Raw genomic sequence first — 18,610 nt, forward strand, 5'->3', positions numbered from 1 at the left:
CAAAATATGAGGGCAAAACCACACATAATTTTTATTTTTTAAAGGATCAATAAAACTAATAAGTTCATTAAGGGGTTTTGAAAAAGTTTGCTATGTTTGATTTACCAGATGAAAAGTATGGGGATGTTGCAACGTAGATAATTGTTTTCCCAACAAAACCTAAGACTACCTCTCAGATTTTAAACACAACATGCAACAATAGTTCGTTTAATGAAACTTCCATTATTAAATCGAATAATAAATTAAACAATCTAATTTCACTTAATTAAAAGGTTTAACTCATTAACACTTTTTTTTACTTTTAAAATATTTAAAACATTCAGATAACTATTTAAATAATTACCGATCTAATTATTTGAAACATTTGAAATAAAAAGAACTTTTGATTACAATTTTATTTAAATCTATAATTTATTAGAAATAAAACATTCCCAATAATAATAACAATATAAATTAACTAAATACGACTAAATAATAAAACAAAACAAAATAACATTATCTATTAATCTAACATATACTACACTACTATTTAAAAATACAATATAATCACTTAACTTCTTTTTTTAAATACTAATACTGAAAGACATTAATTAAATTACTGAAAAGTTAAAACTAACTAATAATTAAAACTAAAAACTAATATAATAAAAAAAATAACTAAACTTTAAAACTTTACTTAATACTAAAATCTAAAATTATTAAATACTAATAACACTTATTAATACTAAAAAAAAAAAATTAACATTTACCTCTTACCAAATTTACTAACTTCTAATATAATACTAATATTAACATATACTAATTGATTAATATTTAAAAACGTATAAATTAAATTTCTAAAACATACAACTAACTAAAATTTAAAGACTTTATATTAAAAAAACATACTAACTTAACTTTAGCACTTACCCCTTTATTAACCTAACCCCTAAAATCTTCCTACATCCCTTAACCCCTTCCCAAGTCTAAAACAATTTTACCCCCCTTTTTCCCACGTTAACCAAAGCTGTAATAAAAAAATGCAGCAAGGAGATTTTGTAAGAAAAGTACGCATGACAAAAAGGAAAAAGGCAAAAATCGCATGGGGGAAAGATAAAGGTAATTCTCATGTTTTTTTTTTTTTAAAACAAAAACACAAAACTTTCCACCTTCCTTGTAATCACCTACACGACAACCCCCCCCCAACCCCTCCCAAAACAAAAAAAGGTGTTGAAAAAGGTAAAAGTGGAGGAGTTTGAATTAAATATTTGTTTGAATTTAAATTTTAACAATAAAAAATCTATAGGGAATATTCTCTATTATTACAAGGGATTTAACTTTCCCTTCGCGTAAAATCTAGAGAGCATTTTGCTCTAGGAGGGGTTTTTTTTTAAGGCCATTTTTTTTTCTAAGTGTCAATTTTTTTATGCAAACTAATTTCATAACAAGAGGTGTATCTTTTTCTTATCTAATTGGAATTACCCAAATGCATAGTTAACCAAGGGATTGAATAACTTGTTTTAACAACAATATAAGATTTATTTTATCTCCTAATAAGCATGAAATTGAATTGGAGTTCCAACCATATCAATTTTTTTCTTAACAAAATTGAACTTAAAATTCCATAAATTACATGTCACCATTTTATCTATTTTTCAATACACGCATGCATAAACTGAAATACTAGAAACTCATATGCAAGAATGTTACTCAATCTCTTTTTCTATTAAAACACCTTATTCAAAGGCTCTGCCTGGAAAGAACCAGTAAGAAAATCCGACATTGTTGCCACTTCAACAATAACTTTAAATGTACATTTTTACACAGGATATTATCCCGAGGGAAAAACTCCCAACATAATTGAAATCCAAAACAATTCTAAATTTCCTTCCTGGCCCTTAACAAGGGATCCATTACGAATTCCACAATACATCACGGTGGTCATGGAGAGAAAAAAAATTGACCAAGAGACAACCAATCATATCACGATGACAAAATCAAACATTCACTTCCATCTTGGATTTGCACAACAGGTTCGACATTGAACCAAACTAGGGAGAAGGTAGATTTCCAGTAGGAGAGATCAGACACAACACCAAAACAAGTGCCATTTCAGTGCTAAAACTCAAGAACTTATGTTCTTCCATTCTTATATTCCAAAACTCATGCGTGGTTTGTGCTGACGAGTAGGGGCCCATAACACCGTACCCTCTCTCCCTCTTTTTGTCCTAAGAAGAGATTCTACACTGTTGGAGTCCAACTAAAGACCTTCCCCTGTACATGGCAACTTTTGCCCTATCCAAGGGTGAGTAATGCCAATACACCCATACAACCCCTTCAAAATTCAAAACAAAACACAAAGGAAAGAAGTTTAAGAAAACCAGTTTCAATCCCTCTCAAACATACTCAACACACACACGAACATACATATGCAATAAAACTAAAACATAAAACACAACATGAACAAAATGAGGTGAAGTATTCCTACCTGCAAAAATCAAGTTATGGAAAATGAACAAGTTTGAGATGAGCTTGCTTTCCTCTCCTTCTCCTTCAATTTTGAATTCCACTCTAAGACTAGAGGTTGGGTGAAGCCTCAAAACCCTCTCAAAATTGCCTCTAAATAAGATCCTAAACTCAACCACTCCAAAAAGCTATAACTCCCCCACTTGCCTAAAGTTATAGAGGCTTCTAACTCAATTAGACGTGAGGCTAACCATAAGGTGGAATTAAAGTCATCCAACTCATGATGAAAACTATCAATTTTCGCAATAAAGCAAAAATGGGGTTTTTGAGTGACCATAAAAGTCAACAAAAGGGGCTAGGGGTGTGCAAAATGCCCCCAACCCATACCCATACCCCTTGAATACTTAAATTTCATGATTTTAGGTCTTTAGGATTAATTAGGGACCTATCAAAAGCTAGGAAATTTTAGGACTATCTAACAACCTTCAAAAAACAAATTAAATACTAATCTAGATTAGGGGTAATTAATCTCAATAATAAACTGATTATTAGAGGGGTCACTAACCTAGTCTAACTTAGATCTTTAGGTTACTCGGTTAACTCTAACTATCATGTTGGAATGCATATACAATTCATGAGTGTCAAGCAACACTATAAAATCACTGTTATGAAACATTAACATTTAAAGATTACAAAATGATACATTCATTCAAACCATGATACAAATAAGATACAAACAATGAGGTTTACATCTTTCATTAGATTTAACCCTGGTTTCCACAAATAGTACATAGGGTTCAGTTCATTTTTTCATTAGATTTCTCGGCTAAAATATCCTACACACTCATTGCACACATCAGTAGCTCAAGAAAATCACATGCATATATGTATATAATGTATCATGAAAATCACATAAATTAAAACATCCATCTTTCAAATAGTCAGTTTTTTATCTCATTCTACTCATATTCTCAATCATTAAAATTGCATAATCAAAGTGTTAATTCTAAATTCACTTACTTCATCAGTCTACATGTTCATAAAATATTAAAAGATAAAATCAAATATCTGAAAGTAAAACATCACACAACATGAAATAACATAATATGTTCAGTGTATCTGATAGTGTCTCGACATATCGAGCCATGAGGATCAAAATAATAAAGTATCAACTATGCTACGATGGGTCAGGGCAAAGCCTCACATCCTCCCCCACTAGGCATGAACTTCCTCCTAGAGTTCATAAAAAATATAAGGGAATTGAGATTGCATCCATGCTACATCATCCCATGAAGTTGTGACCTCATTGTAACAATCCCACTGGACCCTAACCTAGTCCAGCTCTTGACCTCAAAGAGCTAGGGTCTGTCAGGCAATAATACAGATAGGCTCCAGTGTTAACTGTCTGTCATAAAATGTGAAACACATCATGGATGCATGACAAACTGGGTGGCAAAGCTAAATGGTATGCAACTAGTCCTATCCTCTCTAGGATCTTGAATGGTCCAACAAATTGAGGTGCCAACTTAGAGCCCTTTCTGAATTGAATCTGACTCTTGTGCAGTCACACCCTCAAGAAAACTCTATCACCAACCTAATACTCTCAATCTATCCTCGTTGCATTAGCATACTTCTTTTGCCTATCCTGTGCCTCTCTCAGGCACTATCTAATCAAGGTCACATGTTGTTCCATCTCTTTTACTAACTAAGGGCCAATAGAGACTTGATCCTCAATCCTATCCCAACTCAAGGGCATTCTGCATGATCTTCCATATAAGGCCTCATAAGGCGGCATACCTATGGAGGAATGGTGCCCATTGTTATAGGAAAACTTGAAAAGATGTAGGTATTCCTCCCATCTGACCTAATGTTCCATCACATACATACACAACATGTCCTTCAAAACTTGATTCACTCGCTCAGTTTGACCATCAATCTAAGGATGGTACGCTATACTAAAATTGAGCCTAATGCCCAATGCTGCCTAAAAATCTCTCCAAAAGGATGAAGTGAACAATGAGTCTCTATCAGAGATGATCTTACAGGGAATGCCATGAAGTCTGAGAATGTCCTGCAAAAACACCTAGGCTATGTCTCATGATGTGTAGGTAGTACACACAAGTGAGAAATGGGCAACCTTGGTCAACGTGTCAACTGTCACCAAAATGGCATCATGGCAGCAAGATAACATGGGGAGACCAACAACAAAATCCATAGACATGGCATCCCACTTCCACTCTATAATCTCATGAGGCTAAAGAAGCCAACCCTAATGACGGTGCTCTACTTTCACCCTCGGACACTTGAGGCATCTCGCAACTATATCAGCAATCTGCACTCTCATGCTTGGCCAATGATATAACTATCTCAAATTTGCATGTAACTTCTTAACACTAGGGTGTGCTACATAAGGTGCTCTATGAGCCTCAAGTACAATGAGCTCATGCAAACCCCCAATGGAAGGTACATACATACATCCTCTATGACACAAGAGTCCATCAGGCTCCAAAGAATACTCCAAATACTTCCCTTCCAAGGGTCTCTGAGAATGCACTATCTGACTAACTTATGCATACAACTCATCTGCTGGCAAGTGCTGTAAGATCCGCTCTCTCAAGTCAGTGCAAGTAGTCACAGATGAAATCTCATGGAACCTTCTACTTAAGGCATATGCAACCACATTCTCCTTTCCCTTGATGTAATGAACATCAAAATCATACTCACAAAGGAACTCCATCCACCTTCTTTTCCTAGCATTAAGGTTCGGCTAAGTAAATATGTACTACAAGATCTGGTGGTCAAAATGAAGCTCAAATCTATGACCTAGAAGGAAGTGTCACCACCTGACTAAAGAATGTACCACTACTGCAAGCTCTAAGTTGTGAGTAGTGTAATTAAGTTCATGAGTCTTCAACTTCCTAGACTCGAAGGAAATAGGTCATCCATCCTGCATAAGGAATGCCCCTATACCATCTAAAGATGCATTTGTGCACACCACAAAATCTACAGAAGGGTCTGGCACTGCAAGAATTGGTACACTCGTGAGAGCTCTCTTGAGCTCTTGAAAAGCTCTATCACACTTCTTTGTCCACTCATATTTTTTCCCCTTCTTCTGAGAGATGCGATTGGGTATGCCAATCTAGAGAATCCTACAACGAAGCATCGGCAATATCCTGCTAGTCCCATAAAGCTCCTCACTTCAGTGACAATGGTGGGTGCTAGCCAATCCATGATGGCCCTAATCTTCGATGGGTGTATTGAGACTCCATCACCTGACATGACATGACCCAAATAATGTATCTTAGGTCTATAGAATGCACACTTTGACAAGCTACCAAACAACCGATTCTCTCTCAACTTCTATAATACTTGTCTTGGGTGCTCTTCATGCTCTTTCTCATCATGAGAATAAATTAGAATTTCATCAAGGAATATGACCAAAACATTATCCAAAAAGGTATGAAATACTCCATTCATGAGGCTCATGAATATAGCTAGAGCATTCATGAGGCCAAATGGTACCACGATGAACTCTTAGTGACCATACCTTGTACAGAATGTAGTCTTGGGGATATCACTATCCACAATCCTCAACTAATGATAACTTGACTTCAGATCAATCTTTGAAAATACTCGGGCACCCTATAACTAATCGAAGAGATCATCAATTATGGGAAGAGGATATCAATTCTTGATGGTTATTTTGTTCAATTGTAGATAATCAATACACAACCTAAGTGATCCATCCTTCTTCTTTATGAAGATCACTAGTGCACCCCAAGGTGATACACTAGGTCGAATATGCCCCTTCTCTAAGAGTTCCTCCAACTGAGTCTTTATTTCACTGAGTTCATGAGTAGTCATCTTGTACAGTGGTCTCTATACTAGCTTAGCTCTTGGCACAAGGTCAATATGAAAATCCACTTCTCTAGGTGGAGGCATACTAGGGAGCTCTAAAGGAAACACATCTACAAACTCCTGCAGGATTGGAAAATCATCAAGGGATGGATCTCCCTCTGAATCTTCCTTTCTATCACTAATGGTGATAGCGAAGAAATGGCATCCCTTTCGCATGCTCTGCCTAAGCTACATAGTGGAAATCATATGAAGGGATACTGGTCTCTTTACCCTAAAGATCACTCTAGAGATCCTAAACTTGTCCATACATTCTACCCTCTTCTTTTGACAATCCATCTTGGCACTGTGGGCATAAAGCCAATTCATGTGAAGGACAACATCATAAGAACCTAGAGGGGTAATGCATAGATCAGACATCATGGTCATGTCTCCAATCTGAATTGAGCAATTATGCACCATGGAACTAACTAACACTTTGGCTCCTGAGGCTAACTCTACTTCCCAACTAACATCTTATCTAACTACCACTAGCTCGCAACACTCCACTACATATGGAGATATAAAAGAGTCAGCAGCTTGAGAATCAAATAAAACAAAAACTATACTACCTTGTATTATAACTATAGCCTCGACAACTATGGCCTAATTCTTAGCTTGGCAGTTGTCAACTGCTGCAAAAACTCTATGGGATCTACCCATGTCTCCAACTATCAGTACTAAAAAAGCCCCTCTCTGACCACCAGTTGACTTTCCCTGTAGACACTCTCTAGCTATATGACCCATGCCACCACAAGTGTAACGTGGTCCTTAGGTATAAGAACATACACCCTATGATTCAGACTGTTGTGGACCCCCTGACCTACTAGATCCACTATATCCAACCCTGGAAGACTATTAAGTCTTCACTGACTGTGAATATGGGGCCTGCACCTTCTAATCTTATTTGGGACCTTATGACTACCACTACTTGGGCTTGGGGCCCTGATAACCCTATGAGGGTATCAACTACTATTGTTGTGGTTTTTGTTGCTGAGACTATTGGCCCTTAGAGGACCCTATTGTATAGTTTTGATTCCCTTTCCAAGGGGGTTTTTTCTGGGTCGAGTTTCAATTCTAAGACTGATCTAATGACTCTTGTCTACCATGAGTATCCTCAACAACTAATGATATCTCAACTACCTATCTGAAGGTGGTAGGGAAGGCCAAACGAATTGGACCCTAGAGTGAGAAATTCAATCCCATGATGAAGCGATGTACTCATAGTTTCACGTCCTTCATGTGTATTCAACATATGGAAGGAGCTCGAGAAATTTGCTCTCATACTGAGCTACTGTGAGACCCCTCTAATATAGAGAGTGAAATTCCTCTATCTGCTTCTATCTGAAGTGCTCAGGCAGGTACCTCTCTTAGAATCTCTCCAAGAATGACTCCCATGTGAGGGTATCCATCCTCACTCTTCCTATAGTCTCCTCTTGATGCCACCAATTAGAGGCATCTCCTCTTAGCTGATGGACCGTTAGACGTACCTTTAGATTTCTCCCATAAGGATGTAATCCAAAGCACCACTATAGACTCTATAACTAGGCCTCTTCTACTATTCCCTCTATGGAACCAGTAAAGAATGGTGGCCTGAGTTGTATCAACTCCCTAATATCATCTCCTATATGTCTAGGAGCTCTATCGAGTGGTGGTCCTCTCTGATGTATCGACTCACCCTCATGCCCACCTTTTCCCTCTACCTGCATGGGTGGGGGACTCCTACTCCTCTCTCTACCACTGGCCCTACCTCCTTCAGGTCCCTTTACTTCTACTTTAGGAATATGTTACCCTAGTTGTACTACAGGTGTTATCGTCTGTTGGACTACACCAATCAATGTTTAGAGGGTATCCAAAATATCCTGATTTGGGTTCTGTGGTGGTGGAGGAGGAGGTGGTGGTGGTCCCTCCTCCTATTCCACTCTACCACCTCTTGCCTTACGACCTATACCTTGTCAATTGCTTCGTGTAACGGGAGGCATCTTTCAAAATTTAAAGTTTAGATTAAGTTTTAGAAGCATAATGGTTTTAGGTTCCTAGTGGTGAAACACGGGATCTAATACCAAAATTTCATGCCCAAAATACAAGGGAAAAACCACACATAATTTTTTTTAAAGGATTAATAAAACTAGTAAGTTTGTTAAGGGGTTTTGAAAAAGTTTACTATGTTTGATTTACTAGATAAAAAGAACTTCTAATTACAAATTTATTTAAATCTATAATTTATTAGAAATAAAACATTCTCAATAATAATAACAATATAAATTAACTAAATAATAAAACAAAACAAAACAACATTTCTATTAATCTAACATATATTACACTAATATTTTAAAAAACAATATAATCACTTAACTCTTTTTTTTTTTAAATACTAATACTTAAAACATATTAATTAAATTATTGAAAAGTTAAAACTAGCTAATAATTAAAACAAAAAACTAATATAAAAAAAAACTAACTAAACTTTAAAACTTTACTTAATACTAAAATCTAAAATTATTAAATACTAATAATACTTATCCATACTATAAAAAAAAACTAACATTTACTTCTTACCAAATTTACTAATCTCTAATATAATACTAATATAAACATATACTAATTGATTAATATTTAAAAATGTATAAATTAAATTTCTAAAACATACAACTAACTAAAATTTAAAAACTTTATATTAAAAAAAAACATACTAACTTAACTTTAGCACTTACCCCTTTATTAACCTAACCCCCAAAATCTTCCTACATCCCTTAACCCCTTCCCAAGTCTAAAATACTTTTACCCCCCCTTTCTCCCACATTAACTAAAGCTGCAATTAAAAAATGCAGCAAGGAGATTTTGTAAGAAAAGTACGCTTGACAAAAAGGAAAAATGCAAAAATCACATGGGGGAAAGATAAAGGTAATTCTCATGTTTTATTTTATTTTTAAAACAAAAACTCAAAACTTTCCACCTTCCTCTTCCTTGTAGTCATGTGCATGACAAGGCCCCCAAAAATGGGCGTTGAAAAAGGTAAAAGGTGGAGGAGTTTGAATTTTAAAAAAATTTGAATTTAAATTTTAACAATAAATAATTCATAGGGAATATTCTCTATTATTACAAGGAATTTAACTTTCTCTTAATGTAAAATTCAGAGAGCATTCTTCTCTAGGAGGGGTATTTTTTCTAAGGCCATTTTTGTTTCTAATTGTCAAAAAAAAAATTATGCAAACTAATTTCATAACAAGAGGTGTATATTTTTCTAATCTAATTGGAATTACCCAACTGCATAGTTAACCAAGGGGTTGAACAACTCATTTTAACAACAATGTAAGTTTTATTTTATCTCCTAATAAGCATGAAATTGAATTGAAGTTCCAACCATATCAATTTTTTTCTTTAAAAAATTGAAATTAAAATTGTATAAATTACATGTCACCATTTTATCTATTTTTTAATACACGCATGCATAAACTAAAGTACTAGAAACTCATATGCAAGAATATTACTCAATCTATTTTACTATTAAAACACCTAATTAAATGGCTCCGTCAGGAAAGAACCAGTAAGAAAATCCGACATCGTTGCCACTTCAACAATAAGTTTAAATGTACATTTTTACGCAGGATATTATCCCGAGGGAAAAACTCCCAACATAATTGAAATCCAAAGAAATTCTAAATTTTCTTCCTGGCCCTTAACAAGGGATCCATTATGAATTCTACAATACATCACGGTGGTCATGGAGAGAATGAAAACTGACCAGGAGACAACCAATCATATCATGATGAAAAAATCAGACATTCACTCCCATCTCGGGTTTACACAATAGGTTGGACATTGAACCAAACTAGGGAGAAGGTGGATTTTTCCAACAGGAGACATCAGACACAACACCAAAATAGGTGCATTTTCGAGGCTAAATCTCAAGAACTTCTATTCTTTCATTCTTACATTCCAAAACTCATATGTGGTTTGTGCTAACTAGTAGGGGCCCATAACACCCTACCCTCTCTCCCTCTTCTCGTCCTAAGAAGAGACTCTACATTGTTGGAGTCCAACTAAAGACCTTCCCCCATACATGGCCACTTATGCCCTATCCAAGGGTGAGTAATGCCAATACATCCATACAATCCCTTCAAAATTCAAAAAAAAAACACAAAGGAAAGACATTTAAGAAAACCAGTTTCAATCACTCCCAGACATACTCAACACACACACACACACACACAAACATACATATGCAATAAAACTAAAACATGAAACACAATATGAACAAAATGAGGTGAAGTATTCCTACCTTAAAAAATCAGGTTATGGCAAATGAACAAGTTTGAGATGAACTTGCTTTCCTTTCCTTCTCCTTCAATTCTGAATTCCACTCTAAAACTAGAGGTTGGGTGAACACTCAAAACCCTCTCAAAATTGCCTCTAAATAAGATCCTAAACTCAACCACTCCAAAAAGAAATAACTACCCCACTTGCCTAAAGTTATAGAGGCTTCTAACTCAACTAGACTTAAGGCTAACCTTAAGGTGGAGTTAAAGTCATCCAACTCATGATGAAAACTATCAATTTTCGCAATAAACACAAAAATGAGATTTTTTAGTGACCATAAAAGTCAACAAAAGGGGCTAGGGGGGTGGAAAATGCCCCCAACCCATACCCATACCCCTTGGGTAGTTAGATTTCATGATTTTAGGCCTTTAGGATTAATTAGGGACCTATCAAAAGCTAAAAAATTTTAGGACTATCTAACAACCTTCAAAAAATAGATTAAACACTAATCCAAATTAGGGGTAATTAATCTTTAGGATAAATTGATTAGCAAAAGGGTCACTAACCTAGTCCGACTTAGATCTTTAGGTTACTCAATTAACCCTAACTATCATGTTGGAGTGCATATACAATTCACAAGTGTCAAGCAACACTATAAAATCACTATTACGAAACATTAACATTTAAAGATTACAAAATGATACATTCATTCAAACCACAATACAAATAAGATACAAAAAAGGAGGTTTACATCTTTCATCAGACTTAACCCTGGTTTCTACAAATAGTACATATGGTTTAGTTCATTTCTCCATTAGATTTCTTGGCTAAAATATCCTGCACACTCATTGCACACATCAGTAGCTCAAGAAAATCACATGCATATATGTATATAACGTATCAGGGAAATCACATAAATTAAAACATCCATCTTTCAAATAGTCAGTTGTTTATCTCATTCTACTCATATTCTCAATCATTAAAATTGCATAATCAAAGTGTTAATTTTGCATTCACTTACTTCATCAGTATACATGTTTATAAAGCATTAAATGACGAAATCAAATATCTGAAAGTAAAACATCACACAACATGAAATAACATAATATTTTCAGTGTATCCGATAGTGTCTCAACATATCGAGTCATGAGTATCAAAATAATAAAGTATCAACTACGTTATGATGCATCAGGGCAAGACCTCATAGAAGGGTGCTCCCCTAAAAACCATAAACTCATAACAGAAACAAAGAAACAACAACCAATGCGAGAAAAAAATATGGACTTCTTATTTGCACCACAAATGTAGAATTACAAAATTCTCAAGTACAATATGCTAACCTACATGAGCGCCTTCATTAAAAAAAATCTACAAGACAAGCTGCCAACTATCACCCAAAGCTCTCCTAGTAAATGGTTAGGCCTTTATTAAATACACAATTTTATGCCATCCGGGAAGGTTCTAGACATTAAAACTTAATACCTAGGGCTGAAAAACCCTAACAATACATATAGATTTTGTCAAATACATCTTTGACAATTATTTCAGATATTTCAGGTAGCCCAACTTTGAAAGGCCATAACTCATGAATTGTTGCTCTAATTCGCTATTATAACCTCTTTTTGGAAATGCCAACTCCTGACCTACAGGCTTGAAACTATGCTAGTGCTCTTCTGTCAAGTTTTTGGACCTCATCCAGGCACTCTAAGGCCTCCAACAGTGAGCCTAAAGATTTTTTCTACAAATTTTTTCACTGAAAATTTTATGGTAGGCTTGCAACTCTAAAATGAACCTTTCTGTAGAAAATGAGAACATTCTAAGCTCATATGAAAAACTTACTAAAAATAGCAAGTTCCCATAAATAGTAACCACTTTGTCTACTAGTTCTTATTAAAATATAAAAGAATGAAATACAAATATTTTTGGGGTGATGCAAGATTGCTCTTAGACCCAAGATGCTCCTACATTAGATACTACTTTCCACATATGTCTAAGTATCCCTAATCATAGATGTGGTAGAGAGATGGAATATGGGAAAACATATCAAATAAGCATATGCACATAGCTTTGGCCAAAGTATTTTAGTACTAGGTTTATACTAGCAGATAGAGTGAAAAGGAAAGAATCACTTCTACTCTTCCCTATCTGTTCACATTGGGCACCCACACTAGAAGATAAGATTTCCAAATCTCATACACAAGAAGTAAAATGATGAAAGTCTCAATGTAAGAGGAAAATGTTACAAGCTAGGACTGTCATTGTATGAAAATATTGGCTTGTTAATGTTCAATACAACTAATAGAATTATAGAACACATGAAGTAGTTAAGCCATGTCATAAATCCCAAATGGGAACATTGGTAGTTAGTCCAAAAATCACCTCTCAACATTACTCGAGGAGATTTGAACCTGTGAACAAGCTTTGATACCACTAACCAAAAGTATCTAGTTAAAGATATTGACCTTGTTTGGGGTCTATTACACTATATAGTATCTCAGTTCTTGTTAGAGGACTTAGGCATTTTAAGAAGCATCAAACCTGTTAAAAGTTGTTATATACAATTTTACAACGTATGCTTGAGATGAGCCCACTAGCCAAACATGTGATGTGCAATGAGGTTCTTCAATACAAAAGATAGATACAAAAACCTTTGTACTACTATTGATATCTTCAATATCTTCTATTACCTTTGTTTCTCTTTACAAAAATTTATATCAATTAGTATTCCTTTGATCATACATAAAAATTCAAATCATATACAATTTCATTCGATAAAAAAAAAAATATTACACTTAACTTTGCATTTGCAATCCTTCCTTTATGCCTTTCTATTTCATAAATATCTGCTCTATTGACCTTCATGCCTTTATTACACTAATCAAGATATAAAATCAACTTTTTATATCTTAGGGTTAATATCTAGGATGTCATCCCTAATTAGTTAAGTAATTATTTTTGTATTAAAAAAATTCCTTAACCCAAAATTCTTATTTCGTTATCATGCATTGTTTTGCTTATATAATATTGTAACTATTAAAATCATTATAACTTTTTCTGTACTAATCGCACTATCCGGTGCTCTTGTACACACCTTCCTCCTAACCTCTATTAGTCTTCTTGAACTCTGTACATGCCAATATTACTTCTATTAACTAGGCTAATCAAAACTCTAACTATTCTATTAAATGAATTGTGTAACACTTAGATAATTTTCTAACATCCCAAAACTTCATTCTTATAATGTTCCATCTTCACATGACTTATATATTTCCATAAATGACAACATCATGTTGACTAACCTAGCCAAATTGCTAGTATTATCCCCCTTTGGCATCGAAGGCAACATATGGAAAATTTGGCTAAGTCCCAAAATAAAACTTTAAAATTGTGGCCTTAACAGAAATTTCAAAATAGTGGACCATATTAATATAACTCCATATTATATTTTCTCCTCTTAACTACAATTTCCTACACTACTCCCCCTTACATATATATACACACAATTTTCCTTATCTCTCCCCATTTAACATCAACGAAAAAGGTGTCAAAGCTTATATACATGAAAATTTTGTATTACCTTTCTCTTAACACTAAGTTTGTTATCTTGGAGATGCAATCTGTAAAATTTGACTTTATGGGTAAACCCACAATAATGGACCTTACACTATTTTTCCTAAATTGACACTAAACTGTGCATTTTCAAGAGAACTTTCACTTTTAGATGCAAATTGTCATTTAACGGTTAGGAATTTGAAGATGAAGTAAATTGGAGTTTTTAAGGGTTTTTTTTTTGTGTAGATTCTAAATATATTTTGAATTGATTTGATTGAATTTTTTTTCTCCCATGAAAATTGGTATGTTATAAAATATATATTTTTTAAAGAGTGACATTTTTTTTTTACTCCCATAATTTTTGTTTTCTACAATAGATATCAATGTGATTCTTTTTAATTTAGTTTATTAACATTCATACCAAACCCGCGAAGGTGGTTTGATGTTTATATCCTCAATATTTCATATTTTATTGGTGTTTAAAGTTGACCTAACTCTAATTTGGACATACATGGGTTTTGATGCATGTACTTATTATATATTTTCCTAATTTAAAATTTTCTTTTTTTGATTGAAAGAGCACTCAAATAAAAAGATTATAGTTATTTTTCAAAAAAAATATTCTCTTAGATACTATGTTTCCATGAGCGTCCAATATGGAGGTTTATTTTTTATAATGAACCTCTATTCAATTCAAGTCCAAAAATGTATACCTAAAAAATTGAAAATATATCAAATCTATAGTCACTAGAAACTTCGTTTTGAGTACATGCGTCATGCAAAAGGAAATGTCTTTAGTGTTCCATTTGAATATATTAATTAATCTTGGAAGACATGAAAACAACTAGAAATCTTATAGTGTTTGCAAAGGAATTCTATTTTCGTAATTTTGATAGAAACAAAATTTCTATCAAAAGTACTTCCACAATTTTGCTTGAAAAAACTTTTAGATAGTTTCAACCGAAACTATCTTGCTTGGTTAAGATGGAGTTAAATAGAACCCAAATAGTTTTGATCAAAACTATCTAGGTAGTTTCAATCAAAACTTTAGTTGGCCTATTTGAATTTTTTATTTTTTATTTTTCTTTCTATATAAAAAAAAAACTCATTTATTTTAATTCATACTCAAAATAAATCCATCTTATATTTTGGGAGGAAATATAATCAAGGAAATGTGTTCATCTTTTATTTTTTCAATTTACAATGGGAGATAAAAATAAAAGAGGAATAACAAGATGAAAATCATCAAAAAAAAATTAGCAGAATACTATAGGAGGCAAGGTAAATATTTACAATCTTTTTTTCTATACATTTTTTATTTATAGTGTATGTAATCTTATTCTAGAGTAAATTATATACAATTAGGATTAGGGTTTATTAAGTTAGGAATATGGTGGATATTAAATTAGGCTACTATTAACTTAGGTATCATCATGTTTGAAGTTAGGTTTTATCATTTTAAATATATATGTTTAATTTTATGTGAATTAAATGACCTATTTTCTAGAGTTATGGATGGGGTCCATTTAATTTATGTTAGGGTACATATAATTTATATCTAGTTTAAATATATATGCATACATTTAAAGGGGTCCTAGGGACCTAGGGTCATGTTATTCATTATAGTTAAATACAATATTTTTAAGGGGTGAATTAAGTTACGTGCAAGTTATTTATATTTCTAGGGTTTTAATTTTATATTCACTTTGTTAATTTAGGGTTATCATTCAACATTTTTAGTTTAAATTGTGTGATTTAGGTCAAGTAAATTAAAAAATAATTGTGTGTACATATACATTCAATTTTTAAATTATCCAATGTGTAATTTAGATCAAGTATTAAAACAATATTTACAAAATTAAAATATTACAAACACACATGCATATACATAAAATATATGTACATTAAAAATAAATATACATGTGGCACAACTATATACATAAAAATAAATGTACATGTAAAAATTAAAAATTAGAGAGTATGTATATCCAAAATATACATAAATGCATATATGTATATGTACATATAAACATATATGTCTAGACACACACATATAAACACACATATGCATACACACACATGTGTGTACACATATCATATATCTATATACATATATACATAATACATATATAGGTCAAATGCAAATCTTTATTTTTTATTGATCTAACTATATATGTCATCTATAACATAATTTGAGATAAAAGGGAAAAAGGTTTATTTCCATATAGTTTTATGGTGGGAACCAAACTCCTCATTTTTAGCACTTTTCAACAACTTAAAAATCATCCTTAAAAATTAGGAAAATATATCAATTCTTATTCCAAATAATCATTAAAAATAATAATTCTAAATTTTCCCATTTCTACACATTTCATTACTTTAATTTATTTTAAAATCATACATTATAATTCTAGTCTTATGTCATTGAAGTTAAATAGTTATACTTTTGTTAGTCTTTTCCTTTATAAAAGGGTGACACAGGTTTGTGCTTCTAGATCTTCAATCCTTATGTCTAGCTACAAAAGCTTTGTTACCAAGTTCTGCGATTCATTTTTTTCCATTCAACTCTTCATTCATGTATTCAACATAATTGTATGACACAGTACTTTGTCCATATAATGTCTTCCTTCCATTAAGCATCTTCTTTATTCCTTGATACAAGTATCAAGTGTTACCAAGTCATTTATGATATTTGTACATACTATATCAAATAACCTTGCATCATGTTGTTCCTATGCTTTTTTATCAGCCACTTTTGATAACTGGGTGAATTCATCGCTAAAAGATTCAACCAATTTCCATGCTCATTCGTGGGGATATTCTTCTATTATCTTAGTTGATATGGCACATTGTAGCTTTTCTAATACATCTTCCAAAGTTTTCTCTAGGATCTTCACCTTCTTATTCCTCTCAAACAACTTGTTGAGTAATGAGACCAATTCACCTTGATCATCATCATCTAACTTATTCCTTGACAAAAATTATAATGTTCACTTACCTTTATTTGGTTGGTTTCCTCTTTAGGTTTTTCTTTTCTTCCTCTTTTTCTTCTTCTTTCTTCTTCATCTCTTCTTCCTTCATCTTTTCTTCTTCTTCTTCTCGTTTTGTTCTCTTCTCTTCTTCTTCTCTCTTCTTTTCTTCTTCTCTATTCTTTCTTTCTTCTAACCTCTTCTTCTTCTTTGCATCTTTCTTTTTTTCATTCTCTTTTCCTCTTCCCCGTCCTCAAAACTGGTATAATCCACCAAATTGTCAACAATGGATGCTTTGAATTCTTTGAATGGATTCTCTGTTGTGTTCAAGGTAATTCTTTTAGTATCAACATGAATAGTGTTAATAACAATGGTTATCCACGGAGTGGTGATTGTCTCTGTCATCATTGTATATGTGGTTGCTATTGCTAATGGTGTTAGTATAAAAGGTCGTGCTTCAACCTTTTCTTCTTCTTGTGCTTGAATTATAGGGATTTATCCTTTGAGTCCTTTCTTTCTTCTTCTTGGATGGGTATCAAGGTCATGTATTTTACAATTACTTGCTTTGTTTTCTCATTGGTTTCCTCATAATTTCCCCCCATTATGAGATTTTCTCTTTGTTTATTCTGTAGTAAGGGCTCAATAAAAGTCATGATACTTGCAAGAATTTCATCATTTTTTACCTCACTTAACCTCCATATCATATTCTCCCTTATCTTCATATCTTCTTCAATTACTCTCTTCTTTCTACTTATCAATCTATCATATATTTCTTTAGGTATCTACTTTTGTACATCTTTAAATATCTTGTTAGTCAAAATCACATTTCTTACTACTGCATTTTCTAATTGTAAGCTATCCATATTACTATACAAATTATCATAAAACTTATTTAGCTATAGAAAATTTCCATTGTTAATGATTATGATGTTTAATGTCTCTATCTTTGGCTTCCAAGGCTTCTTTCCAGTAGGAACCTTTACTTCTACCTTCTCTTTTTCTATCAGTTTCACCTTTGCCTCTTCCTTCTTAGATTCCTCAGATTGAGACTCAACTATCTAATTCTTTCTTCTCTGAGTTCCATGAATTGTTTTCCTTTCTTTCTAGGCTCATTGGCAATTTTCCTAGTTCTCTTATGTGTAGGAGATTCTATTGGCCCATGTTTCACTTTAGTCAACCTCATAGACTTTCTAGTACTCAGAGGGGCAACTATTTGTACCTTTACAATTCTAACATCTTCTTCACCCTTATTTTGTATAGGTGGTACAAACTATGGGTGTACTTTGGAAACTACTTCATAAGGTGTACTAGCTAATGGTCCAGCTACTATAACTCCTTGGGCTACTCTAGTCTCAACTGCTAAAGGCTTAGCCATTAGAATATCAAATTATTCACTTTCTCTTATTTCTAGATCAATTCACATAGATTCCTTAAGTTCTTATTTTCTCATGCTTGATTCCTTCAAGATAGTATCAATCTTTTTATCAACT

The sequence above is a fragment of the Cupressus sempervirens genome, chromosome 10 (assembly GCF_028749045.1).
Source record: "Cupressus sempervirens isolate cs-2001-9-10 chromosome 10, ASM2874904v1, whole genome shotgun sequence".
Lineage (NCBI taxonomy): Eukaryota > Viridiplantae > Streptophyta > Pinopsida > Cupressales > Cupressaceae > Cupressus > Cupressus sempervirens.